Source organism: Berghia stephanieae, chromosome 7 (assembly GCF_034508935.2).
Source record: "Berghia stephanieae isolate SIO BIC M18660-M18661 chromosome 7, UCSD_Bste_1.3, whole genome shotgun sequence".
Lineage (NCBI taxonomy): Eukaryota > Metazoa > Mollusca > Gastropoda > Nudibranchia > Aeolidiidae > Berghia > Berghia stephanieae.
Window position 1 is genome coordinate 34,684,943 of NC_088366.1, and position 15,970 is coordinate 34,700,912.

Genomic DNA, 15,970 nt, shown 5'->3' on the forward strand with positions numbered 1-15,970 from the left:
TAGAGGAATATAGCCACGCCCCTTGGGGGACAGTCGCAAGGCTCAACTATGTAAACTATCGGTAACCTACGTTGGAGACGTGAAAATTAGGGGCTCCTTCTATTCTATATGGGCGTGTTCAATGTCAAGTCAGTAAAAGTGGCATTTGTGTATTGATGGTGTGTGATTAACTAAAATACACGCCTTTTCTGCCCACTGTATCTTACCTTATAGTTGAAATTACTCAAAAATTAATCATAAATTACTCACTGAATAGACACCTTCGAAACCCGTGCCTAATTTACTATACGTTTGATGCTTATATCATAATTTTAATATGATAGATGGGATAGATGCCAGGACATCATTGAGTACTATAAGTAGAATTTAGATAGATGCATTTGCTTCCATGGCCAGTGTTGCGGTAAGTCGCGTCTGGAGGGTAACAGTCGTGACGTCACTTCCCTCGTATAGAATACGTATAGTAACCTACTGATCATGTTTTTTACTTTTATACATTCGGATCACATGACAGGTGAAGTTCTAGCCAGAATGAAGAATAAAAATAGTGCCAATTTTCTTTGCTGGGCGGACGTGACTTCAGACTATTGAATCCGATTGACACCCCCTCCCTTTACTTTGAGTAGATGAGACGATGAGACGTTTCGATATTACTAAGAGTCAGAATAACATGACATTTCGCGGTTATAGCTTTTAGATCTCGCAAAGCCATCCAAACGCTGTGGTGGAGTAGCTCTTTGATGTCATCGCTTCCATCGCTCGTTGGGTATTGCAACTACCCTCTGGTGGTGCGGAAGGTGTTACATATTTTGCATAACAATAACGTAATCCCGGGACGGGAGGTAGCGTCTTTGTTTCGGCCGGCCAGTTAAAGAGCATGTGATTAGTCGAACACGTTGATATGCTTGACTCACAATTCTACAGGAATGGACAGTGTCGGTTGATCAAAGAATATAACATTGTTGTTTACCAACCATTTTTCCACTCTGAAGTTCCTATCTCTCTATTATAATAAAATTGATACTACGAATGACAAAATCGACCAACAAATTAGGGAGTTACAAGTTATTCATAATAAGAATAGGTACTTTTAAAAGTTTACAATAATCCTTATCTAAGTCACTTTTCATCATCAAAGTCGAACCTTTTTCCCGATTTTTATCACACAAAGTACAAAGTTAATAATTTTCACCCGCGGATAATATGGGATCCATATCTACATGTTTTAATTTTTTGAATCAAAGCTGGAAACATCCTGCGAAACTGGAAATCCTGTCATTTTCTTCACAACGATTAGGTTTTACTGATTGAGAACAGTCTTGACTACTCCGCCTATGGATATTTGGTGGTTGTCGCTATTGGCGGGTTGAATTTTAGAGTTAAAGCGGCCTTGACTATTGTTGTGACTGCGCGGGATCATTATGGCGCGGAGTTGCTTGGTTGATGTTGAATAATGTAATGTTTATACAAGAGGCGATATGGCTAACCTGAGAGTACTTCGGTGTATTTATTTCAATTGCACTGCAGTATAATAGATTACACCCTTTGATGCTATTTATTTTTGGAACCATAATTCTTAGGCAATAATAATTATGGTTTTTGGTTGTTATTATGTACCGTTGGCTTCGGGGGAAGAATGGCGATTTTTTAATCGTTATCTATATTTTTAATGGGGCATATCTTCTGACATCTATGGCTAGCAGCCAGCGACATCTATACGAAGGCCTTGCTAGCAGCTCTATCGTCGCATGAGGTTCTCACATGTTTTGGCTTAAGTTCGTTTTGGAACGGGGTAATTCGGTTACTATCGGCTCTTTATGATTATGCTGAGGAACATAGAATGGATGAGTTATGGGCCTTGTTATCCAGTTAGTATTCTCTTTACCGACATGTGAGAAACTATGATGGAGGCTATGTGAGCTAGACCTGTAACGATTATCTACTCATAACCAATTATCCGCGGATTAAAAAATATTGACAAAATGTTTATAATGTGCGGCTATGCTATGTGGCCTTGTGATATGACACTCGCGGTCGCATCGGAAGGTGTCGGATTCCAGCCTTGCTTAGGGGTATAGTTGAGTGCTCGGGAAAGGCTCTTTTTTCACATTTTCCAATGATTTACTATATTATATACTTGTTGCTTTCTCTCACCTACTCAGGTGTAAAATGTGTATTTGACCATTAACGTGCTGTCTGGGAATTTGGTAATATCGACCAATATCATTGACATCTAGTAGCGTTCTACATTTTAAATGTTGCTGTTGGACAGTGACCCTTTGTAAAGCGCTCTGAACACATTTAGTGGATTTGCGCTATATATATATATATATATATATATATATATATATATATATATATATATATATATATAAGATCTTATTTGTATGTAAATATGACCGTCTATAATATGATCGCATTTCCTTAGGGTCGGATTACTTTGGAGAATTTCTAGTCTATTTGGCAATGCGTCTGTTGATTTCTAACAACGAAGCCATCTCACACCCTCACAAGACTATATATGTTTCTTCTTTATGCCATGATGGTGGACCTCCATTCACTCAGGGGGCATAGCACAGTTTTTTGTTACAAAGGATTGGAATGAAGACTTCAAGATTTTGTCTTCTCTATGCCTAATATAGGACTAATATGACAACAATGATTTATTGGAACTGGTTTATATATACAGACACTGACATTTTTTCAATACTCATTATATGCTGTTATGATGGCATATTATAATGACGATATATAATTTTTGTTTTTTGTTTGTTTTTGTTTTTCTATTAGGAGCATTAATTTATTTTAGTACTATTTTGGTGCTAGGACTAGGAGAGGAGTAAGCCTTTGTCTTCTCTCTATGCCTAAAATATGACATATCGATTTTGGCAACATTGATATATTGGAGCCGTATACATAGTCTATAACTTTGGGGAGATATGTGGTCTTAGTCTTAGTGACTAACTAGACGTCACTAATGGTCCCAGCTTTATACCATTATGTTATTGAGGCACACTACTTAATAGCTGGCACTTCCAGCTAATTTGTATTTTATATGTATAGACACGTGTCAATTGTTCAATATTTCATTAGATGCTTTTACGATGGCATATATTATACTGATGATTTTGCACCTTTTTTCAATCAGGAGCCTTAATTTATTACTACGGTATTTCGTTACTAGGAGAGGAGCATAGGCTTTTTGCTCTCGATACCTACTATGCTAGTGTGGGAGAATGATTTTTTGTAGCTGCTAGCATGGTTTATTACGTGAGAAGATAGAAGGTCTTAGTATATCATCAATTTTCTCAGCTTTACACTGTTATGGTAGTATGACAGAGAATCTAACAGTTAGTGGTACTAACAATTGACTAGTGTATTATATGTATACAAACATTCTGTATCTGCTTTATCCATTACACACACATATCTATCTGTTTTTATATGGGCATATTCTAATGATAATAGATTCAGTTTAGTACGAGTGGACAGGAATGAAATAGGATTACTATGTTAGCACCGCGGATTGATTAATTTAGTCTTGGGTTCAGTGTAAAGTTGTTTTCTCTCGAGGAATATTTTTTTGATGGTTAGACCTCGGCTGTCTTCACCCGTGAATTCACGTTTGGAGAAGTCATAGGTGCAACACGCCAGACTATGGAACCCTCTTGTGAGGTTTCGGACATAGTTATATGTCCAGGATTGATCATCCTTTTTCACTGTCATTACGACTCTAATGACCTACGGGACTCTAGGTGCTTAATCTTTTGTCCTGGCCCGGGGGTAGTGTGCACTAAGTCACCTGTCACCGGCACGGTTTTCTGCCGTTATACGTTAGACAACCCAGACATTAGATGTCTGAGGCTCTGTCTAGGCCTCATCAGCCAGATTGTTTGTATCAAGCAATCTTTATGTATGACCCACATCATTTCCAGACTCTGGCTGCCTAAGCCTTTGGCCCTGGACCGGAGATAGTATTGACTAAGCAAGTCATCTATCAATGGTACGGTTCTCTGCCGTTTTTTAGCTCTTTTGACATTCATATGTTAGACATTTGAGACGATTTTTGTCTCATATGCGTGGGTCATACATTAGTTAGTTTTTCTCTCTGATGTAGATCTATGCTGCTTCGCTCATACTATTTGAGTTTGGAGCAGGCATAGGTAAAGTTTGTCAATGCCAGGGAACCCTCTTGTGAGGTTCCGGACATAGCTTATATGTCCAGGATTGATTATCCTTTTTCACTGTCATTACGTCTCTAATGACCTACGGGACTCTAGGTGCTTAATCTTTTGTCCTGGCCCGGGGGTAGTGTGCACTAAGTCACCTGTCACCGGCACGGTTTTCTGCCGTTATACGTTAGACAACCCAGACATTAGATGTCCGAGGCTCTGTCTAGGCCTCATCAGCCAGATTGTTTGTATCAAGCAATCTTTATGTATGACCCACATCATTTCCAGACTCTGGCTGCCTAAACCTTTGGCCCTGGACCGGAGATAGTATTGACAAAGCATGTCATCTATCAACGGTACGGTTTTCTGCCGTATTTTAGCTCTTTTGGCATTCATATTTTAGACATTTGAGATGGTTTTGTGTCTCAAATGTTTGGGTCATACAATAGTTATTTTTATTTATTTATTTTGATGTAGATTTATGGTGCTTCGCTCGTCCTATTTGTGTTTAGGGGCAGACATAGGAATAATTTGACAATGACATGAAACCTCTTTGTGGGGTTCCGGACATAGCTTATATTATGTCCAGGATCGATCATCCTTTCTTACTGTCATTACTATTCTAACGAACTACATAAGCTTAATCTTTGGGCCTGGAGCATACAGGTGAGAGAACATTTATTTCAATTTTTCATCATGTGAGATAGCACATATTATAATTGTTGGATATTTACTCACTGCATAGGGATTGTTGGGTTTGGATAGGGATACCTATGAGATTTCCACTCGTGTTTTTGGCGTTTGGAATAGTCATTGGTACAAATAGCAATGCTAAGGAACCCTCTTGTGAGGTTCCGAACATACCTTATATTATGTCCAGGATTGATCATCCTTTTTCACTGTCATTACGACTCTAATGACCTACGGGACTCTAGGTGCTTAATCTTTTGTCCTGGCCCGGGGGTAGTGTGCACTAAGTCACCTGTCACCGGCACGGTTTTCTGCCGTTATACGTTAGACAACCCAGACATTAGATGTCTGAGGCTCTGTCTAGGCCTCATCAGCCAGATTGTTTGTATCAAGCAATCTTTATGTATGACCCACATCATTTCCAGACTCTGGCTGCCTAAGCCTTTGGCCCTGGACCGGAGATAGTATTGACTAAGCAAGTCATCTATCAATGGTACGGTTTTCTGCCGTTTTTTTTTTAGCTCTTTTGGCATTCATATTTTAGACATTTGAGACGGTTTTGTGTCTCAAATGCTTGGGTCATACTATAGTTATTTTATTTTTATTTTTCAGGTAGATCTATGCTGCTTCGCTCGTGGTATTTGCGTTTGGAGCAGGCATAGGTAAAGTTTGTCAATGCCAGGGAACCCTCTTGTGAGGTTCCGGACATAGCTTATATGTCCAGGATTGATCATCCTTTTTTACTGTCATTACGTCTCTAATGACCTACGGGACTCTAGGTGCTTAATCTTTTGTCCTGGCCCGGGGGTAGTGTGCACTAAGTCACCTGTCACCGGCACGGTTTTCTGCCGTTATACTTTAGACTACTCTGACCATAGATGTCAGGTGCTTTGTCTAGGCCTCATCAGCCAGATTGTTTGTATCAAACGATCTATTTACGTCTGATTTTTATTCGGTCGGGGCTTTGACTGTTAGTCGGCCTCTGTTCCGGACCAGGGATGGTATGGGACGGGGCTTTGACTGTTAGTCAGCCTCGGTTCCGGACCAGGGATAGTATGGGACGGGCTTTGACTGTTTGTCAGCCTCGGTTCCGGACCAGGGATAGTATGGGACGGGGTTTTGACTGTTAGTCAGCCTCGGTTCCGGACCAGGGATAGTATGGGACGGGGCTTTGACTGTTTGTCAGCCTCGGTTCCGGACCAGGGATAGTATGGGACGGGGATTTGACTGTTAGTCAGCCTCAGTTCCGGAACAAGGATAGTAGTATGGGACGGGGCTTTGACTGTTAGTCAGCCTCTGTTCCGGACCAGGGATAGTATGCACTCAGTCAACTATCACTGTTTGCCTGATTTTTAGACTTTGTAAGGTGGGCAGTTATTTGCTAGGGTCAAAGTGCCTTGATGACCCTGATAACTTTTGGGTTTTTGTGAATGGCTTCCTCAGCTTTGGCCGGGGCCAGGGATAGTATGCGCTTAGTCATATATCTCTGCTGGATTACCTAACTTTGCATACTGGGTGTCAGGGATATCTGTTGTGTAGGGGTGGTTTACCTCTTGATTTTGGATTATACATATCCTTAATAGACCTGGTTGGATATTTTGTTCACATCTTTTTAAACTAGATATTTTATAGACATCTCCTTACATATGGCGTTAGACAGGCGCTCTTTAATAAGAGCCGTGGTGTATTCACTCAGAGTGGCATTACTTAACACTCTGTATTGGTTGATTTGACAACATTCTATGTTACTTGGACCATTAACCTAGGTGGTTTAACATTTTCATACTTAGTAGGGAGTCCTTCGATCTGACATTTGCGCTGGATAAAGGGGGAGCTGGTTTTCAACAGTTTTGCCATCTCTGGAAAGAATTTCTGATGATATTAGATTCTAGATCTTTATTGATTGGAGACTATGGGTAACGACTTATGGTTGTGAGGCTGATGCACTAACTTTTATACTTAAGTTTTTATCAGTGTTGTTAATATACAATGACCTACAGTATATTTTCCCTTGTTTCGATTGAAATTGTTTGGGATTTTTAGCAACTATTTTGTGTATAATTTTTTAATGCATACATACAACATGGGTCTTGATTCCCGTTTAAATGCAAAAGACTCATCGACCCACGATTTGCGGCAGTCTTAGTTTCCAGCATAGTGTAATATCCACATGACGTGACACGGATATCGGTATATTTAGTTCATTTTATTATTTAAATGGGCCGAAGCAGAATTTGTCAGATTGTTCCATGGAGGTCTTTGTATATTTGGTTACAAAGCTGCACCAGGGGGAAACTGGTGACGATGAGGATTAGGGACGTGTGAGGAATGATGATGAGATGATGATGAGGATGATGATAATAGCGTTGGTGATGGTGAAGAGGATGAGGAGGATGAGGCTGTCTGAGTCACATCTTATTGACAAGGAGTGAAGACAGATGGATGTTTATGAAGGTGAAAGGAGAAACTAATGTAGTATCTTAAACATTTTAATTGGTGAACAGGTCCGATTAGGCAATTGTCTTTCGGCTTGGGCAGGCATGCCTGTTATGACTGATGGGACTGGTCGGTTTGTCAGAACTTCGGGTTTCGGGCGTGTCCGATGTTGGTTTCTGGTGTGAACGCTGGTAGGAGTTAATCTCTTATTCTGTAATGTGAGTCACTTACTTTAGCCTAGTATGGGGATGATTCTTCCTGGTTTGAGTTCCAGTTGGTGACATTCACGAAGATTTTCTTTGTACTTGTTCGATTGTATTTAGGTGGGCTTTGTTGATTCGGGCTTGATTGATGCATATTCTAGTATTTATGCCTAATCAAGGCAGGATTAGCGGGTGTTTTAACTCACTCAATCCTAGAATTTTTTGCTACTTTTCAAAATTGGATATATTAAAAATGAGCATATACATAGACATTTTTGTTCAACCACCATTAACATGTAAAACTAAAAACATTAGCTTTGATACTACGCCTATAATTTGTCGCATAAAATACGCAATAAATAGGCATGGGGCAAAAGTAACTCTGTTAAACTACGGATATAGTCAGTTTTAGGGTTGAGCGAGTTAATGGCCTTAGGGATGGATCCAGAGGCCTTATGAGTTATAAACTGTCGCCTCTATGTTATGGAGGTTCTGATCCCAGCCCGAGGACTTGCTTGTTGTCTACGTGCCATCATCGCTGCTACGTGCTAATGTTTGACTTATATTATTAGCTTGTGGTGTTACTGGAATGATTATTATAGTCCGACTCCCATGTAATTTTGACGTCATTTAAGACAATTGCGTCGACTGGTGTTTTGTTGTTAGGAGTGGCCAGGGAACATAAATACTACCCTGTTGGTTGAACTGTTGTATAAAATCAACGATTTGTTCACTTTTGGTGGTATGACCATGGCCTTCACTTTTGACTGAAATATTTGGTAGAGTCAGGTTATTTTACGGAAGCTACAGTTTAGGTGTTTCTGTAGGGTGCATGCATGTGTAACTCGGGATATCAATTACTCTCTTCGTACAACAGACCTTACTCTATTGCCACAAAGGGTGGTATGCATTAAGTATAATGGATTCGTTCATTTGGACTAATAATGTAGCGGATATTTCATTATATTTTACGATTCATTTAGTTAGTCTTGAAGCGATAATATTTTGTGGGTTTTCATCGTTTTACATCGCGTGCTACTATATGACTTTGAAGTCTCATATGAATTCACAATTCGACCAATTGTGTTGTAGAATGGATAGATAAACGATACTTACCAAAGTTGAAGTTTGTCTGTTATTCTACAACACTGGTCGATTGTGAATTCATTTGCCCTCCCTTACCATAATTATCATAATATACCCTCCCCTCTAGTTCTGGTGATAGATTTATATTATCTTCATACAATCCATGAGCAGTTTATGTTAGAGTTGGGTAGTATCTGGGCTCATATAGTAGCCCGCTCAAAATTTAAAGTGTGATCGGTAAATGGATGGTTCATCACTCAAATGAATTCACAATCGACCAGTGTTGTAGAATAACAGACAAACTTCAACTTTGGTAAGTATCGTTTATCTATCCATTATCTTCTATTATGTACTAGAGATGTTAATGGTCGAAGGTAATGAATCTTGGTGAACAAAAACAAATGTAATAACAGCTTCAAAAATAAACAAATTATACCAAATACAGAAAGTTTCGGGCTCAAACTCCCTCTTCAGCCAATAGCAAAAGCATTTTTGCGAAGCTATCATATTCATTTTTGTTCATTACTTTTTAATAAAATATAATAATAATATAATATTTTGATAAAATATAATATAGTAAACTAAAATGAGATTAGGATTTTATCATTATTATATTATATTATATTATATTATATTATATTATATTATATTATATTATATTATATTATATTATATTATATTATTATGTTATTATATTATTATATTATATTATATTATGTTTTATTATATTATATTATTTTATTATATTATATTATATTATATTATTATTATATTGTATTATATTATAACAGTCGACAGTCAATATCACGTGTGTTGTTAATTTCCTCTTTGGAAATCTTTTGCATTGATGTATGAAAGCGGGTGTATCTTATCTGCCTTCGTGTAGTAGAGAGGTGATATTACCGCACAAAATAGCCGAATTAGTCGCCGTCCTTACAACGCCCATTTCTAGGCAAGAGACTAGCTAGTCCGAGACTAGAAAGCGTTCGTGAAATCCGATTATTTTTTAAAAATTTTATACGCTTGCTTCGCTTGGGCTCAAGACTTTTTAGTCATTTACTAGACTAGTAAATTACTAAATCCAGTCCTCGTTCATGAAAACGGGCCCTGGTGTTCCTCGAGACCAAGTCCTTGATCCAACTCTTTCTTTTTTATATTCACGACCTACCTGGTAGATGCTCTTGAATCTAAAGTTCGCCTTCTTGCAGATGACACTTTTGGATACTTGATAATAAAACCACATGAGGTTGGAGCACATTTGCAACACGACCTTGAGAAACTGGCGGCTTGGGAACAGAGGCACTGCATTGAGTTTCATCCAGTGAAATGCACTGTCATTTCAACCCTCCAGAAAGAAATCTCCAATCACATGCAATTACAAGCTACACAACCACACCTTAGAGCACATAACATCAGCCAAATACATAATAACAATAAAATCAGACTTAAAGTAGGACGAGCACATCAACAACATCATAAAAAAGAAAAGCAAATAGGACCCTGGGTTTCCTCCGAAGAAATTTAAAGATTAATTAATCAGCAAGCCTAAAATCATTAGCTTACAAGTCATGAGTTCGACCACAAATTGAATACACGTGCATTGTTTGGGAACCACACTGCCGTTTGTTTAATGAACACAGCATGTGCTATATGGTTAACGTTGTATCTAATGTGTTTTTAAAAACAACGACAGCACACCAAAAAAAAAGACCTTTTTTATAAACTGGAGGCAAAACAGAGACGAGCCGCTCGTTTTGGTAAGGGAAACTATGAGAAAACATCAGGTGTGAGCAGCATGATTGATCAACTTGAATGGAAGTCACTCCAAACTAGGAGGAAATATCTCGCCTGACCATGATCTATAAGATAAAGAACAACCTGGTGGCGATTTCAACTCCTGATCTCCAAACACCGACACGAACATCTAAGACTTCCCGCATGGACAGTTTCATCCCCCTAGGGCTCCTTCCGCACTAGGACAGGACTGTCCCAGGACGAATTTGTCCTGTCCCACTGGAGAAAACTTCTAGTATTCAAAAGGGGTACCGCACTAGGACATGACTGTCCTGGGACACACCTTGCGTATCGCTTGCGCAAATGGATTATAAGTATGGATTAAATAGAGGTTGCATGTGCATGTGCTTTAGAAAAAAGAAAAATGGAAAGAGAAAACAAAATTGGGTGCATCCTTTAATGACCCAAAGATTGCTCAAGTGTCAATTCCATAGACTCTATGGTGATCTCCGATCTTATCTTAAAATATTTTTCTTGGAATCACCTCACTTTACCCAGGTGCAAATGAGTACCAGTTCGCTGATGAAAGTAATCTTCGACGGACTAGCGTACATTCAAGAGGATAATAGAAAGTCAGCATGGCTCGGTGGTACGGTCTTTGCTTCGTACCCGAAAGGTACCAGGTTCGATCACCCGCTGCTGCGCTATGTGGCCTTGGGTAAGTCACCTCGCCCTAGCTCAATTTGCGTCGCTGCACTGCCTGCTGACGCCTAGGTTATTCCAGTCTTCCCTTGGAATAGACCTTCGAGAAAAAATTCCCCTATGGGATGAATAAAGGGATTTTTTTTTAAATTTTAAACTGTTATCTGTCTGCTCAACGCTACAGAAACATGGATAAGTTCCAGATTTATAAGCTTAGGAGGCAGGATGGCCGAATGGTTAGCGCGTTGTACTCTGGACTAAGAGGTTCTGTTTTCGATTCCGACCGAAGCCAATTTGTACTTTCCTAGAGCAAGAAAATTTACTCAAATCACTCACTCCATTCAGGTGTAAAAAGGTATCTGTCAAGCTGGAATTAGTAATCTCCTATAGACTAGCGTCCTGTTCAAAGGTTTTCAAACAAATACGTTAATTGTCCGCTTCACGCTATTGAAACCGGGATAACTCCTGCACCATTGGCTACAAGGTTCTAACGGACTTAATTTGTCTTACAATGAGCCCAAGCGGCTCAGAAGGACTTACTTTAAAAATGTGCGTCTCTGCGGATGTGTGGTGGTGCTATCCCCGCTAGTCTATAGATGGCTGGTATGGGGATAGGTCTCAGTGTCCCAGTAATAATGCGACAAGCATTGTTTAGTTCAGGGTCTATCTTATTGGCGTGGCTTGACCTAGCAATACTCGGCCGAGGAGTAACAAAGTGCCAGGGCCGTTGTCCTTCGGGTTTTCGGGTCTGTTCCCCATCTTGTGTTTGCAAGTTTCCAAAGCAGGCTGTTCCTGGTGGCCACCTTCCCCTTAATCTTCTTTGCATGTTGAGCAAACGATAGAGAGACGCACAGACCAAATTCCAGAAATACAAACAAGAAAGTGACACCAGACATCCTCTTTATGAGCATAACATCGTGCCAAGGAGACTGACATCTAGGAAAAGCTTCCTGACAACTGAAGCCATCCACCCAGACCATGCAGCCATATACAGAGTGCATTCATGGAAAGAATGGGACTGCTGCCCAAATGATGCCATTCAGGAACCCAAAGAAGAACTGCCAAGCGGAGTAAATCTCCCCAGGAAAGATTGGTTGACACTGAACCGGGCAAGGTCTAAAGTGGGGAAGACCAAAACAACCTTACAAAAATGGGGACTTTCTTCAGACTGCCGATGTCAATGTGGACACACGGCTCAAAACATGGACCACATCCTTCACGAGTGCGAACTTGGACCACATATCAGTGATATGGACCTGAGAGGCTGCACCCCTGAAGCCATCCAATGGATCCACCACTGGCGCGACACGATATGATGATGATGACTTAAAAAATATTTTCATTGAGAATTCCCGATTTTGTAGCATTTCACAACGGCTCGGGACACGCTAGGACTGTTTTGTCCCGTCCCAATAGGTGCGGTAGGTTTCTCTTTATTAATATATGTTACAGATTTGGGACAGGACTGTCCCAGGACCCCCCTAACATCCACCAAAGACCTTAGAACATTCTCATTTTACTCCAGAACCATCACAGATTGGAACAATTTACCACGATAAGTTACATCTGCAGCCACTTTATATTTATTTACAGAGCTTCTAGATCACTGCTGGATTTTCACCTTAATTATTGTTCATGTCAAAATCTTCATGAGTGAAGGTGGACATCAAAGGAAGATTCATATACAGATTCAGATTATATCATAATACATATTATATTATATTATATTAATAAATTATATTATATTATATTATTTTATATTATATTATATTATATTATATTATATTATATTATATTATATTATATTATATTATATTATATTATATTATATTATATTATATTATATTATATTCTTCTTTCAGATTTTCCCGCATTTTGCAGGGTGCCATAATGAATGCCACATCTCCATATGCATCTTGGTTCAGCTCATCATCTTCCTCCAGGCCCAGTTCTTTCATATCATCTTTTTCCTTATCCCACCATCTAGTCTTTGGGCGTCCCTTTTTCCTCTTTCCCACTAGTTGTAATAATATAATCATATAATATAATATAATATAATATAATATGATATAATATAATATAATATAATATAATATAATATAATATAATATAATATAATATAATATAATATAATATAATATAATATAATATAATATAATATAATATAATATAATATATATTAATATAATATAATTAATTAAATATAATATAATATTATATAATAATATATTATATTATATTATATTATTAATATATATATTATATTATATTATATTATATTATATTATATTATATTATATTACATTATATTATATTATATTATATTATATTATATTATATTATATTATATTACAGTCCACTCCGGATAATCGCAACGTTTTGGAATCAGCGAAAGTGTTGCGATTAGCCGAAGTTGCGATTACCGAAGTTGAGTTTTTTGTCCACTATTGCAAAATTTTCCCTCTGAGCTTCCACGGGCTGGGGACTGTCCATGGCCTCATTAAAATATTTTGTTTTGGCATTTAAAAAAAATAGTTTTGTTGTTGTTGCTGTTTTGTTTCTGTTGTGTTTTTTTTGTTTTGTTTTTTTTTTTTTTTTTTTTTTTTGTTTTTTTTTTGCTTTGTTTTGTTTTATTTTTGGGGGTTTTGTTGTTATTGTCTTGTTTTTGTTTTGTTTTGTTTGTTTTTTTGTTTTTTTGTTTTTTGTTTTTTGCTTTTATTGGTTGTAAATTCCATCATTTTCCTTTGCGTTTGACATCACTCATCACCCTAAGACTGTAATGTGATATCGTTCCTCTTGTTAGATGAAGCCATGGTTTCTCAGTCTTCGTTGTTTTTTGTTTTTTTTTTGTTTTGTTTTGTTTTGTTTTGTTTTGTTTTGTTTTGTTTTGTTTTTTTGTGTGTTTTTTTTGTTTTTTGTTTTGTTTTTAATTTCAACTGGTGTTTTTGTCGATTTCAGATAAAATGATGACACTTTTTCACCATTGGGTGTTTTACAGTTTTTAAACATTTGATTTGATAAATCTTTATGCCTGTCACTATCTTGATTCCACCCTTATTTGATATGAGCACAATTCACCTGTAAACTTACTCACTCTCAGTAATGTGTTGTATGAGTCTATCTTCTCTTTCCTCCCCCCCCCCCCCTGCCTCTCTCAATTGTTGTTTTATCTTTCTCTCTCTCTTCCCCCCCCCCCTCCTCTCTCTCTCTCTCTCTCTCTCTCTCTCTCTCTCTCTCTCTCTCTCTCTCTCTCTCTCTCTCTCTCTCTCTCTCTCTATCTATCTATCTATCTATCTACTATCTATCTATCTATCTATCTATCTATCTATCTATCTATCTATCATCTATCTATCTATCTATCTATCTATCTATCTATCTATCTATCTATCTGTCTATCTTTTTGTTTACCTATCTAACTATATTAATGTCTCTATCTCCCTTCCTTTCTTCCTCCCCTCCCTTTTTCCTCAACACTGATACTTGTTGTGGAAACGATTCCTTGCATAAATAAAATAATTATTTAATCAATTATGATAATAATAATAATAATAATAATAATAATAATAATAATAATAATAATAATAATAATAATAATAATAATAATAATAATTGTGATCCGGGAGGTGCAACCATCGTGAACTCTAAGTTAAGTTCACAATGGGTGCAACACATACGTTGATAAAAATAGCAGATGCTCCAAGTAGACTCCCACACAGCAGTTATGCCCTCATATTGTAGTAATAGCTTAGAAGCTCAACAACATAGATAACAATAGGCACCTAGAAAACCACGCTTCTCAGACAGTCGTCATAATGTAAACAATGACAGTGATTGGTAAACATAGTAAATTACACAGGCTTTCCTATCAGTGGTATTTGTCTGAGGAAAATACCCACTATTCTACCGCTTGATCAATAGAACCAACACAAAAAACTATGTGTAAATTTAAACGTTAGTAATTTATGATCGAAAAAATCGTGTGATAAGTCCTCACCCATTTGGCGATATAAAAATTATAATAATGATCGGAGAGAGGTCGATTTCATTCACATTATTGTTTATAAACAATCAACCATGTTTGTCTGAGCTCGTGAGAAGGTGTGTCACAAATTCCATGTTTTGATCGGTCAAAAATCTACTGGTTAATAGCAGATGCTCCAAGTAGATGCCCACACATCAGTTACATCATGCTCTCATACTTCTTCTTCTTCTTCTAGGTTCCATGCCTGGTCCAGGCTTCGGATACTGCATGAATTATCTCTCTCCATTCCTCCCTGTCTCTTGCTTTTTCAAACAGCTCTTGGATTGTTAGGTTGGTGAAGCCCTTCAGTTGGTCTATGAGTGTTTTTCTTTGTCTCCCCCGGGCGCGTTTACCAGGTATTTTTCCACAACTTGCCAGGTATTCATTCTTATCTTTCCTTACTATGTGTCCGAAAAAGGATAGTTGTCGATCCACTATTAAGGGCATTAGTTTCCTTTGTTGGTATGTTTGTTTTAGCACTTCTTCGTTCGTTTTGTGTGCAGTATACGATATTCTCTGCATCCTTCTCAAGCACCACATTTCAAAAGCTTCAATGTTCTTTTGTGTTTCTGCATTTGTAGTCCAGCTTTCGCATCCGTATAACAAGATTGGCCACACGTAGCACTTCAAGACTCGGAATCTAATCCCGAACGACATCTGTTTGTTTTTCAAAATGTTTCCCAGGTCCATGAAGGCCTGTTTGGCTTGAGTTATTCTTGCTCGTATGTCTCGGTTACATCTTCCATCTGTTGTCACTATTGAACCTAGGTATTTAAAACTTTCTACGTTGGTAAGTTGCTCGCCGTGAATCGTTATATTGCAGGTGTTGTTGTTTTCGGAGTTTTTCTGTATTACCATGCATTCCGCTCTCATACTATAGTAGATATAATAATAGCTAAGAATCTCAAATAAAGAACAGTGACACG